Below are 12,445 nucleotides of genomic sequence, written 5' to 3'. Positions count from 1 at the left end.
AAGCATCTTTTTTGATCATAATGTTATGAAGCTAGAAATCAATAACAAGAGAAAAAGAAAAATCCCTTATATGTAAACTTATACAACACACACTGGAAATATATATGGGTCAAGGAAGAAGTCAAAAGGGAAATCTGAAACTACCTTCAGATAAACGAAAATGACAACATACCAAAACGTTTGGAATATAGAAAAATCAGTCAATGGATGAATTAATTTTAGCAATCATAGATTCTTCTAAAAGAGAAAAGAATAATCTAAAATAAACCACTTGTGCATATACATGAAGGACTGGGAAAAATGAACAAATTAAGCACCAGGAATAAAAGGAAAAAAATAAGAAAGATTCAAATGGAAATGAATAAAACAAATATCAGATAATTAGGAAAAACTGAATCCAAGTGTGGGAATTTGGAAAGGATCATAAAATTGACAAGATTTAGCAAGACTAACGAAGAGAAAAAAAGAGCTTAATAAATAAAACTTTAACTGAAAGAGGAGAAATTGCAGCTGACACCATAGCATACAAATAGTTATAAAGAATGCTAAAAAACTGGGTTACACAAATGGATAAATCTCCAAAAACTCCTATATAAAACATAGCAAGACAATCATGAAGAAGCAAAAAACAAACAAACAAAAAATATCTTGATCATACAAATAATGACTTAGGAAATTGAAGCACTATTCAAAACTCTCCCAACAAAGAGAAGCCCAGGATCAGTTAGTTTCACTGGTGAATTCTACTGAACATTTAATGAAGATTTATTGCCAGTCCTTCCCAAACTCTCCCAAATAACTACAAAAGAGGAAACATTTCCAAACTCATTTTATAAAACCAGGATTTTCTTGATTAACAAAGCCACATAAGGAAATAGAAGGGAACACAAAACAAAACAAAACAAAACAAAAAGCACAGAACTTACAAGCTAATATCCTTGTACATATAGATGCAAAAATTCTCAACAAAATTCTAGCAAACCAAATTCTAAAACACACTAAAATGTTCAACATGCTAAGGTGAAATAATTCCTGGTGATGCAAGGGCAGTTAACATTTTTAAATCAAAAATTTTAATTTGGGCTTCCCTGGTGGCGCAGTGGTTGAGAGTCCGCCTGCCGATGCAGGGGACGCGGGTTCGTGCCCCGGTCTGGGAAGATCCCACATGCCGCAGAGCGGCTAGGCCCGTGAGCCATGGCTGCTGAGCCTGCGCATCCGGAGCCTGTGCTCTGCAAGGGGAGAGGCCGCGACAGTGAGAGGCCCGCCTACCGCAAAAAAAAAAAAAATAATAATAATAATTTACGACACGAATAGCATGCAGAAGAAATGTTTGAAAGAATTTTCTAAATTTTCTTGATTAAAGCTTTCAACTACCTGGGGAGAGAAGAAACATTTTAAATGTAATAAAGATCATATATTATCAAGCCCACAGCTAACATCATATTCAAGATGAAAAGCGGAAAACTTTTCCTCTAAGTCAGGAAGAAATAAAAAATGCTCACTATCACCACTTCTCTTCAACATAATAGTAGAATCCCTAGCCAGAACCATTAGGCACGGAAAAGAAATGAAAGGGATCCAAAGTGGAAAGGAAGAATTTAAAATGTCTCTGTTTGAAGATGACATATTCTGTATGCAGGAAATCCTAAAGACTCCACCAAAATCCCATGAAACTGTTAGAACTAATACATGAAATAGTAATTTTGTTGGATTTGAAATAAGAATACAAAATTAGTTGCATTTCTATACACTAACAAGAAAATACCTGACAGAAAAAAAAAAAAAAAAACACTTCCATTTACCGCAGCACCTAAAACAATAAAATGTTAGGAATACATTTAAGCAAGGAGACAAAACCATCTGTACACCTAAAAATATAACATTTACAAAAACTGAAGAAGATATATGTAAATAGAAAAGTATCCCATATTTCTAAATTGAAAGAATGAATACTGTTAAAATGTTCACGCTACCTCAAGCTATCTATAGTTTCAATGGAATCCCAATCAACATTTCAATGGCAATTTTCCCAGAAATAGAATAATAATCCTAAAAATTGTACGAAACAACAAAGGACACTGAAGATAGACAAGGCAATTTTCAGCAAGATAAACAAAGCTGGGTGCAACTCACTTCCTGGTTTCAAACTATTATACAAAGTTACGGTAACCAAAATAATGTGAAATTAGAATAAAAACAGACAAAATACCAATAGAATAGGACTGAGAGCCCAGAAATAAACTCAGCCATATCCAGTCAACTGACACATGACAAAGAAGACAAGAATGAACAATGGAGTAAAAATAGACTTTACACTAAGTAGTGTTGGAAAAGCTGGATATCCACATGGAAAAGAATAAAATTGAACACCCATCTTAGATGACTCAAAAATTAACACAACGTGAACAGAAATCACAAAATCCTTAGAATTAAACAGAAAAAAATCTCCAAGGCATTTGTGTCAGCAATGATTCTTTTGGATATGATACCAAAAGTAGAAGGAACAAAAATAAATTTCAACATGTGTGAAAACATCAAATTTAAAAGCCTCTGCACAAAAAGAAACTTGAACAGAGTGAAGAGGCAATGGAACAGGAGGCATAGGAATTCTCCTATGGAATGGGAGAAAATATTTGCCAACAACATGCCAGCTACAGGACTAATGTTGAAACATAAAAAAGACTTAGTTTTTTTTAGAAAAGTTGAATAATCTAATTAAAAGGTGGGCTGAAGATCTTAGCAGATATATTCCCCCCATACGACACGTACAAATGACCAACTGACACATGAACATTTGCTCAACCTCTTTAATAGTAAGAGAAATGCAAAATAAAACCACAATGAGATAGCAACTCACGCATTTCATAGTGGTTATTATGAAAAAGAAAAGACATAAAAGTGTAGTCAAGCATGTAGAAAACAGGGAACACTTACAGACTTTTGGTGGTAATGTAACTTAGTACAACCACTATGGAAAATAATATGGATGTTCCTCAAAATTCTAAAAATAATACTACCATATAACCTAGCAATTCCATTTCTGAATATACATAATTGAAAGAAATGAAATCAGTTAACTTACAGAGATATTTGCACTCCCATGTTCACTGTGTAAATATTTATCTAAAATATGCCAGGCATAGTCACTAACCGTTTATCAATGATTAAATGGATTAAGAAATGTATATATTATGACAGTGGATATTATACAGTCATATAATGAAATTCCTGCAATTTGTGACCACATATAATCAACTTGCAGGCATTATTCTTAGTGAAACAATCAGAGACATAAAGACAAACTGTGTGATCCCACTTATTTATGAAATCTAAATGTCTGAGGTCTTCAAAAAAAAGAGTGTATACGTATTTAATAGGTGTGAGGTTCGGAGAAATAGGGAGATGATAGTCAAAGAGCATAAATTTCATGTTATAAAATGTGTAACTTCTTGGGATCTAAATTACAGGATAGTGAGTTAGTTACCAATACGTTATTGCATGTTTAAAAGTTACTCGGAAAGTAGATCTTAAATGTTCTTACAGCACACACACAAATTTGGTAACCATGTGAGGTGATAGAAGTATTAACTAACATTATTATCACATTATTTCACAGCATAGATGTAAATCTAACCATCATGCTGTGTACCTTAAAACTGCCAACGTTATATGTCAATTGTATCTCAGAAATGTTGGGGAAATTGCTTTAAAGATAAGACCAAAATGTTTCAAATCCATTGAGAAAAGATAAGGAACAAACTTTTCAAGATTGGCCTTGGCAATAATTCCTTGGCTATGACAGCAGTAGAGCAGGCAACAAAATCAAAAGTTAAGTGAAGTGAAATTGAACTGAAACATTCCTATATAATAAAGGAAACAATCAACAGAATTAACAGGCAATCTACAGAATTGCAGAAAATATTAGAAACACATACGGGATAAGCAGCTAATAACAAACATACATTAGGAAAGTGCAAAACCTCTGTACTGGAATATCACCTCATATCTATTAGATTGTCTATTATAAAAAAAAAAAAGAGAAGATAGCAGGCATGACAAAAGGGAACCCTCCTACATTCTTGTTGGGAATGCTGATTGGTGTAGCTGCTCTAGAAAACAGTTGGAAGATTCCTCAAAAAGCTAAAAAAGTAGAACTACTAAATCATCCAGAAAAAATCTTTGGATACTTTTATAGAGGAAGGAAAATCACCGAGTCATAAAGATACCTGCATCCCATGTACACTGCACCATCATTCTCAAATGCCATAACAGGAAACAACACACTTAGGCTAAATAGATGGAAAAAGAAAATGTGGCACAGAAAAGTATTTTGTGTGGCAGGAAAAAAAATGTGTCACAATAAAAATATATTCAGGCATAGTAGAAGGAAAATGCTGCCTTTTGTAACAAAATGGGTGCACCTTGAGGGCACTATGTTAAGTCAACATCTCTAATAGTAAGAAATGTTGAGCAGAAGTACGACGAAGTGAGAAGTACTTAAGAAGTAAGTCAGGCATATAAAAACAAACATGGTGTGATCTCACATATTTCAAAAAAAAATAATCTTAGTTGCAGGTTTTTCTCCTTCATCACTTAAGATGTCCTGCCAGTCCTTTCTGGCTTAAAGAGTTTAACATCTGTCTTTCTCAAACTCTTCCAAAATATGGCAGAGGGAGGAAAAGTCCAAAACTAATTCTATGGAGACACCATCACTGATACCACAACGAGACAAAAATATCACAAAAAAAGAAAACTGCAGGTCAATATCACTGATGAATATAGATGCAAAAATCCTCAACAAAATAGTAGCAAACAGAAGCCAACAGCACATTAAAAGGAAAATACACCATGATCAAGTGGGGTTTATTGCAGGAATAAAAGGATTCTTCAATATATGCAAATCAATCAACGTGATACACCATATTAAAAAATTGAAAGAGAAAACACATGTGATCATCTCAATAGAAGCAGAGAAAGCTTTTGAAAAAATTCAACACCAGGTTATGATAAAAACTCTCCACACAGTAGACATCGAAGGAAGATTCCACAACATAATAAAGGCCATATATTGCCAGAGTCCAGCTCTAGTGAGTCTCGGGATACCCGAGGGATGGATAGCGTCGGCAAAGGAAATAATTCTATTACACTTCTTAAAGTATCAGCATTGCATGTTTCTCTTTCTCATGTCTTTATTCTTCATTCTTCCTCTATTGTTTACAATCACAGGTTTATATATCGTAGTTGATTACATTACCAGGTACGTGGACAAACAATCTTAGCACAATCAAACCTGAAAATATTCTATAAAGATTTTTTAAAACAAACATCCCCTAGTTTCTAGATGTCCTATTAAAATATTTCCCCAAGTTCCCATTAATCACAGGTTGTTTCTTAGTAACCAAGCCAAGCAGTTCTATGATTATTTCAATTGTAAAATTTGGAGCTACTTGTTCCTATTTTTCTTCTTGCATGTGCATCCTTTTACAATGGTTCCAGGAAAATATTTACAATGTACCTGCATGCTCTTTCTCGTTGTTTCCTTCAACTGAGACAGCGTTTTCTCCCTATCCGGGCAACGAATTCTGCTCTAGTCATTTGTTTTTCTATAATTAATTTTCCTTTATAATAGAACCATAAATTTCCTATGTCATCATCAGGAACTCAGCCCATGGCCATAACTCCATACTAGAGGGTGTTTTTCACAAAAACATCCCCTTAGCTCCAGGCTCTTAATTCTTTACCATTTACACAGGGCTTTAGTGGGTACTTCCCATCCTATGATAGTTTCAGGAGGGGGAGTCCTAGAGGAATTTTTTTTCACCTGGAGCAACATCCCCCCAAAATTGCCCCTGTATGTTAAGTGATTATCATAAAACATAACAACGGAGCTGTAGTCCACCTTACTGACACGGCACTGCCTTGCAGTGCCTTCCGTTGCTCATGACTTTGTCATGGTGCAATCCCTCCAGGATGGCTTCCGACATCACCCCCTTTTTTATTTTTTAAAAGTGCAGTATGTAGCTCCACAGAAAGTTGTTTGATGCTTTTAATAATTATTCTAATGATGACTGGAAGTAAAAATATCAGAATTAGTACAACAACTGCCATGATTCCTCCATTAATGAGCATTGAGAATAAGGTTTTATGTGACACAAATGACTTAATACTTTCAAAAAATTTCTGAGCAGACTCTGCCAGAGATAAACCTAAGTTTGTATTTCCTATGTCATGAATCTCTTGATGTAATTTAGTAGGGTCTAAACTAGCATCTGTTTGGTTCCAAACTCCCATAATATGAGTACGAATTTATTCCCAAGAATATAATGATTCATTCACTTTTAGAGGAGTAACACAAATCCATCTATATTTTTTATGACACCTCAAAGCTAATCTTACTTTGAGCTCTGTTAATTCATGCCCTATGTGTAAAATTGCTTCTTCTAAGGCATCCACCTTTGCTTCTAACTTTCTGTCTATAACTTCCTGAGTAGCCAGAGCTAAAGATTCATTTTTTGAAAGCTCATTTACATGTTGAGCTGTATGTACATGTTGAGCTAAGGAACTTATTGAAAGAGAAAGTGATGCTATTACAGCTATAAATGTAGATATTGTAAGAATTAAAGCTGCAACAAGTCTCTTTGAATGTAATAAAAGTTCAGTTTCATGCAAAACTTGTAAGCCATAATCATCATACGAGGCAGAGGATAATTTTACAGGCAACATAATGTATGGCGGTCGTTTAAGAATCATTAAAACTTGTACATTCATAGAGGGATTTATACAACTTGTCGAAATACAATCATAGCAATGTGTCCAAAAAGTAGAATCAGAAGTATTTTAATAAATATTTAGATCCACATATTTTGGGGCTACCAAGAATACATAAGGTGCTGACACACAAGCCTGCATAGAATAAATGCCCATATTTTTAGGTCTATGAAGAATAACTGGTGGTGGTGCAGCAATAGCTTTCCAAAGCTGGGTCTGTGCATAATACATACTCTCTTGAGCCATAGATAGTATAGGAGGCACACATCCTCCAGTGTGCCATCTATTAACAAGCATAGAAGCAGGAATGAGTGTATTATTCCAATCATAATGTGCATGATGTTGTAAATAAGATCTATAATCCTTACATGGATCAGGATTACTCCAATCATGCACATTTTTTTGTGGTATCCTCTATGGGAGTATCAATTCTTGAAGAATATATACAATAATTCCATGTAGGAAATCTGGTATTGGTATCTACAGCGTCCCAGTTACTATCCAATTGGTCTTCCGGAGATTGTAATATAGATGATTGTACTCCTGTATGGATACCATAAGGAGGATTACAAGGAAGAAATTTTAAAGATGAGAGGAAGGTTGATTATAAGTTGGATCTTCTCCAGGTGCTAGGTAAATCAAAGACCAAAGATGTCTCTTATTAGATTGACTCAAAGGAGAAGCAGTAAGCTGTCCTTTAAGAAAAACCGGTATACATCCATCCTTACGAGAGGCTACAGAGTTATTAATTGATGGAAATATAAAACATATAGTATGGAACCCTGATTTTCCATGAAATGTAAAATTATTATTTGTTTTAAATTTATTATATGGATAGGAGTTTATGGCTCCTCCCATTAACCTGGACATAGTAGTAGACACTGGTATACCCTCATTATCCCAGGCTACAGTTTGTAAAATCGGTGGATCAGGGAGATATGTCCAATAAGATTTATCCAAAGCATTTCCCCTAGTTACCTGGCAGGCCAATATAGCAAGCATAGCAACAAAAAGATTTCCAGGTGTTAAGGTAGCTCCCTGGTCTGTTACCACTTTATCGGCGTCATCAGCAAGCGTTTAATCTGACCCCACGTTGGTGGATTCGAAGTTCTTGTAGAGATGGCTTGTGTCTTGCGAGGTCTTGGGTGCGGACGCGGAAGACAAAGAATTGGTCTCTCTCCAATGGTGAGCTTTTGTATCTGCTGCAGCAGCGGTTCTTTAGCTGATGGTGATTCATTAGCTGACGTCTCCGGCTGTGGTGCCTTGTGCCTGACTGGGAAGTGGTAAGGCGGGGTCGGAGGGCCCGACATGTCTGATGAGACGGTCAGGCACCCACAACGGCGAGTCAGCGTCCTGTGGAAATACACAAGCATACCCTCAGCCGCTGGTTAGAAAATATCAGGTCCTTTCCATTGACGAGTGAGCAGATCCTTCCATTTCACCCTATGTTTAGGTTTATTAATATCGGGATTCCAATGCCTCATCATGGCAGTATTACCTTGTGAATCAGTATTCAAATTATTTAATACAAATAGTGTGTGTTGAAGATGTGATGTGGAGAAGTGTATTTGAATTCCCCTTGCTGTAAATTTGTAATTTGAACTTTTAAAGTATGATGGGCTCTTTCCACTATTGCATGACCCTGAGGATTATAGGGGATTCCCATAGAATGGGAAATATTAAATTTTTCACAAAAGTCTTTAAAAGCCTTAGAAATGTAGGCAGGAGCGTTATCAGTTTTTAGAGCTTTTGGAATGCCTAGAAAGGCAAAACAGAAAAATACGTGTTGCATAACATCCTTAAAAGCTTTCCCGGTTCTTGCTGAGGCAAGAATTACATGAGAATAGGTATCCACAGAACCATGTACATAAGATAGCTTTCCAAAAGTTGGCACATGAATTACATCCATTTGCCATAACATATTAGGTAATAATCCTCTAGGGTTGACCCCCATGGGCAAACTGGATGAATAAGTTGGACAATGTGGACAATTTTTAATTATAGATCTGGCTGTCTCCCGGGGCAGTTGAAATTGATATCACAGAGCTACGGAATTTTGATGATGCAAATTATGTGAAGCTTGTGCCTCCTCAATACAAGGGAAAGCGACAATTCGTGTCAAAAGGTCAGCTTGGCGATTACCTTCACATATGATTCCAGGCAAGTTAGAATGTGACCTTACATGACCGACATAATAAGGTAAAGAACGTGCCCAAACTTGTTTTTGTAAAGAAGCTCACAGTGATAGTGCCAATGGTGGCGGTGCCCACGGTGACACTGCCCACGGTGACAATGCCCATGATGACAGTGCACATGGAGACAGTGCCCACGGTGCCATTGCCTATGGTAACAGTGCTCACAGTGACAGTACCCATGGTAACAGTGACCACGGTGAGAGTGCTCATGTTGATAATGTCCATGGTGAGAGGTCTCACTGGGACAGTCCGCATTGTGCCAGTACCCATAGTGACAGTGCTCATGGTGACAGTGCCCATGGTGACAGTGACCATGGTGAGAGCGCTCGCGGTGGTAGTGCTCACAGTAATAGTGCTCATGGTGACAGGGCCGATGGTGACAGTGCTCACAGTGACAGTGCCCATGGTGATAGTGCCCATGGTGAGAGTCCGCCCATTGATAGTGCCCATGGTGGCAGTTCCCATTGTGAAAGTGCTCATGATGACATTTCCCATGTTGGTAGTTCCATGGTGACAGTGCTCATGGTGATAGTGACCATGGTAACAGTGTACATGGTGGCTGTGCCTTTGGTGACAGTGCCCATGGTGATATTGCTCATGGTGACACTGCTTATGGTGATAGTTCTTATGGTAATAGTGTGTATGGTGAAACTTGACACAGTGACAGTGCTTATGGTGACAGTGTTCACAGCGATAGTGCCGATGGTGAAAGTGCCCATGCTGACAGTGCCCATAGTCACAATTCTCACGGTATAGTGCTCATGGTGACAATACCAGGGTGACAGAGCTCATGGTAAAAGTGCTCATGGTGGCAGTGCCCATGGTGACAGTACCTAAGGTGACAATTCCCATGGTGAGAGTGATCATGGTGAGAGTGCTCATGGTGACAATACACAGGGTGTCCTGCCCATGGTGACAGTGATCATGGTGAAACTGCTCATGTGGACAGTGCCATAAATGACAGTTCTCATTGTGGCAGTGCTCATGGTGACTGTGCTCAGAGGGACGGTGCCCATTGTTACAGTGCTTATGGTGATAGATGTCACGGTGGCCGTGCCCACGGTGACAGTGCCCACGCTGACAAAGCCCATGGTGATACCTCCCATTGTGACAGTGCCCACAGTGAAAGAGCCCACGTTGACAGTGCCCAAGATCACAGTGCCCATAGTGAGAATTCTAATGTAGACTGTGCCCTTTGTGACAGTGCCCACTGTGACAATGCCCATTGTGACTCTGCTCACGGTGACCGTACTGATGCTGACAGTGCCGATGGTGATAGTGCCAATAGTGAGAGTGCTCACAGTGAAACTGCCCATGGAGACACTGCCCATGGTGATAGTGCTCATCGTGACATCCCCTCGGAGGCAGTGCCAATGGTGAGAGTCCCCGTGGTGACAGTTCTCATGGTGAAAGTGACCCTATTGACTCTGTTCATGGTGACAATGCTCAAGGTGATAGTCTCCATGATGACAGTGCCCATGGTGACTGTTCACATGGTGACAGTGCCTATGGTGATAATGCAATTAGTGACAGTGCTCATGGTGAGAGTGCCCATGGTGATAGTGCCCATGGTGAGAGTCCTTACGTTGATAATGCCCATGGTGGTAGTTCCCATTGTGAAAGTGCTCACGATGCTGGTGACCATGATAACAGTGCAGGTGGTGGCAGTGCCCTTGGTGACAGTACCCATGATGACAGTACTCATGGTGACAATTCTCACGGTGATAGTGCCCATGGTGACATTGCACATGGTGGCATTGAAAAATGGTGAGAGTGCCCATGTTGACAGTTCTCATGGTGACAGTGCACATGGTGACAACCCACGCAGACAGTACTCACGGTGATATTTCTCATGGTTGCAGTACCCATGGTGACAGTGCTCACAGTGATAGTGCACATGGTGGCAGTGCCCATGGTGACAGTGCCCATGGTGACACTGCCCACAGCACTATTGTCTATGCTGACAGTGCTCATGGTAACAGTGCCCATGAGACAGTGAGTAAGGTGAGAGTGCTCACAGTGATATTGCCCATGGTGACAGGGCTCATGGTGACAGTCCGAATTGTGTCAGTACCCAGGGCAACAGTGCTCGTGGGGACAGTGACGACAGTGAGAGTGCTGACGGTGATAGTGCTGACGGTAATAGTGCTTATGGTGACAGTGCAAATGGTGACAATACCCATGGTGAGAGTACTCATGTTGAAAATACCCATGGTGGCAGTTCTCATAGCGACAGTTCTCATGGTGACAGTGCTCATAATAGCAGTTCCCAAGGTGGCAGTGCTCGTGGTGACAGTGCTACTGGTGACAATGCACTTGGTGGCAGTTCCCATGGGGACAGTACCGATGGTGACACTGTGCATTGTTACAGTGCCCATGGTAACCGTGCTCACGGTGATAGTGCACATCGTGACAGTGCCCCTGGTGGTAGTTCACCTGGTGACAGTGCTAAATAGTGACAGTGCACATGCTGACAGTGCTCATGGTGATAGTGCCCACGGTGACAATGCACACGGTGATAATGGACATTGTTACAGTGTTCATGGTGACAGAGCCCAAGGTGGCAGTGGCCATGGTGACAGTGCCCACAATGACAGTGCCCTTGGTGACAGTGCCAACAGTGACAGTGCCCATGCTGACACTTCTAACGGTGGCAGTACCCATTGAGACAGTTAGATTGGTGAGATTTGTCACAGTGATAGTGCCCATTGTGACAGTGCTCACAGTGACAATGCCCATGGTGCCAGGTCCCATAGAGACATTCCACATGGTCACATTTCTCAGAGTGCATGTGCCTATAATGATATTACCCATCTTGACACTGCACATGGTGGCAGTGCAAAATGGTGACAGTGCCCATGGTGACATTGCTCATGGTGACTTGGCTTACATTGATAGTCCTTATGGTCACAGTGTGCATGGTGACACTGCACAGAGTGACAGTGTTCATGGTGACAGTGTTCATGGTGATAGTTCCCATTGTGAGAGTGTCCATGGTGACAGTGACCATAGTCACAAATCTCATGCTGTAGTGCTCACAGTGACAGTGCCCAAAGTGAAAATGCCCAGGGTGACAGTACTCATGGTGAGAGTGCCCATGGTGACAGTGCCCTTGGTGACATTGCCCATGTTCACAATTCTCACAGTGATAATGCCTATGGTGAGAGTACCTAGGGTGACAATGCCCATGGTGACAGTGCCCATGGGGTCATGCCCATGGTAGAGAGCGCTCATGGTGACTGTGCCATGTTGGCAGTGCCATAAATAACAGTGCTCATTGTGGCAGTGCTCATGGTAACCGTGCTCATGGTGACATTGCCCTTGTATACAGTGTTTATGGTGTCAGTGTCCACGGGGACAGTGCCCACGCTGACACAGCCCATGGTGATACTTCCTATTGTGACAGAGCCCACCCTAACAGTGCCCATGGTGACAGCGCCCAGTGTGACAAGGCCCATGGTGACAAGGCTAATGGTGACCGT

The 12,445-nt window shown here is 40.0% G+C and overlaps 1 pseudogene across 1 annotated transcript in view; it reads right to left on the bottom strand.

Annotated features, from left to right (window-relative positions):
• LOC308609666 (ubiquitin-like modifier-activating enzyme 1) overlaps window positions 1-8,078 on the bottom strand; it is a 41,070-nt pseudogene extending 32,992 nt beyond the window's left edge. The window contains exon 1 of the transcript in view: window positions 7,856-8,078. The product of the transcript in view is annotated as a ubiquitin-like modifier-activating enzyme 1 (transcript). The remainder of the gene's footprint in view (window positions 1-7,855) is intronic.
• Window positions 8,079-12,445: the final 4,367 nt, after the last annotated feature.

This window comes from Mesoplodon bidens, assembly GCF_964165515.1.
Source record: "Mesoplodon bidens genome assembly, chromosome: Y".
Lineage (NCBI taxonomy): Eukaryota > Metazoa > Chordata > Mammalia > Artiodactyla > Ziphiidae > Mesoplodon > Mesoplodon bidens.
Note: the sequence above shows the minus strand (reverse complement) of the source record. Positions and strands in the feature narration are given on the sequence as shown.